The following is a 2,039-nucleotide window of genomic DNA, read 5'->3' on the forward strand; positions in this document are numbered from 1 at the left end:
CATCTAACAATCATTCATTTTACACTTTATAGTTAGACTTCTATCAAATGGGGTACTTTTGTCTTCACACTGATTTTTCTTTTCGTTTCATAGAATATAAGTTCAATGACTCTTTATATTCTTCAAGCAAGATGTGTAATTCTTCATCTTAGCACTCAAGTTTTCTTTGAAGTGAAGAAAAAACAAAAGAGAAAGTAAATTAGTATGAAAAATATCAATGCAAGTTCTGAAGGATACTTCATTCTTCTGGGTTTTTCTAAGTGGCCTCACCTGGAGGTTGTTCTTTTTGTGGTGATCTTAATATTCTTCTTGGCAACAATAACATGCAATCTCTTCATTATTGTCCTGTCACACGTAGACTCCCACTTGCATACACACATGTACTTCTTGACTCTGTCAAACCTCTCAGTCCTGGATCTCTGCTGGACTACCAGCTCTGCCCTTAGCAGCTGTTCAACCTGTGAGGTCCACAGAAGACAATATCTTATACTGGTTGTATGCTACAACTCTATTTTGTCCTTGCTCTGGGTACCATAGAATGTGTTCTGTTGATGGTGATGTCCTGTTATCGCTATGCAGTTGTGTGTAAACCCTTGCATTACTCTGTCCTCAGGAATTCTCATTTCTGCCACATGCTGGCTACAGCCTCCTGGGTATCTGGCTTTATGGACTCAACACTTCATTCTCTCTTTACTTTCTGGGTTCCTCTGTGTGAACATCACCAAGTGGATCACTTCTTTGCTGAAGTCCCAGCACTGCTTCCATTATGCTGTGTTGATCCTCAAGCTAATGAGATGACTCTATTGGTGGCAAGCTCTATTTTCATTCTCATCCCTCTTATCCTCATTTTCACTTCCTATGGTGCTATTGCTCAGTCTGTTCTAAGGATGCACTCAAACACAAGATTTCAGAAAGCATTTGGGATATGTGGAGCCCATATTATGGTCATATGTCTCTTTTTCATTCCAGCCATGTGCATTTATCATCAGCTTCCAACAGAAAATTCTCAATATCAAGCCAAATTTATTGCCCTCTTCTGTACCACTGTCACACCTAACCTGAATCTTCTCATCTATACTCTAAGAAACAAAGATGTCATTGGAGCAGTAAGAAAACTGATAGGTCAATAGTACCTGAGTACTAGTGACATTAGCAATGTGATGGTGCATCTCCTTCCTAACATTCTCCAGTTCATCCATTGTTCAACCACCCTTCTACTCAAGCAGTACGACTTGTTTTCATTCTCTCACAGACTCACACAGTATTATAGTGGATCTAAATAGACGGTATCTGACTAAAACAGCTTTTATTGAACAGAGGCTTATTAAAAGTCAGATTTAAAAAGAAGTAATGTTCTGTCCTCAGATTATACATGTAATGAATGCAAATCTGTTCAGTCTGATATGATATTTGTTGTATTTGCTGATGAAAGATTGCTGTTTTAAAATTTCTAATGAAATAAAACACGCAAGTTTAAAACAATCTTTTGTTTTTGTTTATTTAACACAGGGTTTCTCTGTAGATCTCACTGTCCTGGAGTAACTTTGTAGACCAGGCTGGCCTTGAACTCACAGTGATCCATTTGTCTCTTCCTCTCAAGTGTTGGGATTAAAGGCAAATGTCACCATTCCCAGCTAATTAAAATTTTTTATAATGCATCTTTTAATCTTTTACTTTCAGTGCAGAACATTTTTGTATTGTATCTTTTGTTTAAGGCACAATTAAAGGATTTATGTTAAAAATGAGAAAATAAGGTGCCAGAGAATAGATAATAGACAGAGAAGTTCATTAAATAAGCATAGGGTAAGATGGAAATGGGGGAGAAGGAGGAGTAGGAGGAGGAGGAGGAGGAGGAGGAGGAGGAGAGAGAGAGGGAGGGAGAGAGAGAGAGAGAGAGAGAGGAGGAGGAGGAGGGTTTGGCCTTTTATAATCTTGCGTAGGGTCATGCCTCCATGGCAGGTAAGCAATGACATCACAGCTAGGCAGATTGAAGCAGAATCCTAATATTCCTCCCTTTTTCTATAATTAAAAAATGAGGA

The 2,039-nt window shown here is 38.5% G+C and overlaps 1 pseudogene; it reads left to right on the top strand.

Annotated features, from left to right (window-relative positions):
* The first annotated feature begins 204 nt into the window (after positions 1 to 204).
* On the top strand, positions 205 to 1,130 carry LOC127212417 (olfactory receptor 2J3-like; annotated as a pseudogene).
* Positions 1,131 to 2,039: the final 909 nt, after the last annotated feature.

This window comes from Acomys russatus, chromosome 30 (assembly GCF_903995435.1).
Source record: "Acomys russatus chromosome 30, mAcoRus1.1, whole genome shotgun sequence".
Lineage (NCBI taxonomy): Eukaryota > Metazoa > Chordata > Mammalia > Rodentia > Muridae > Acomys > Acomys russatus.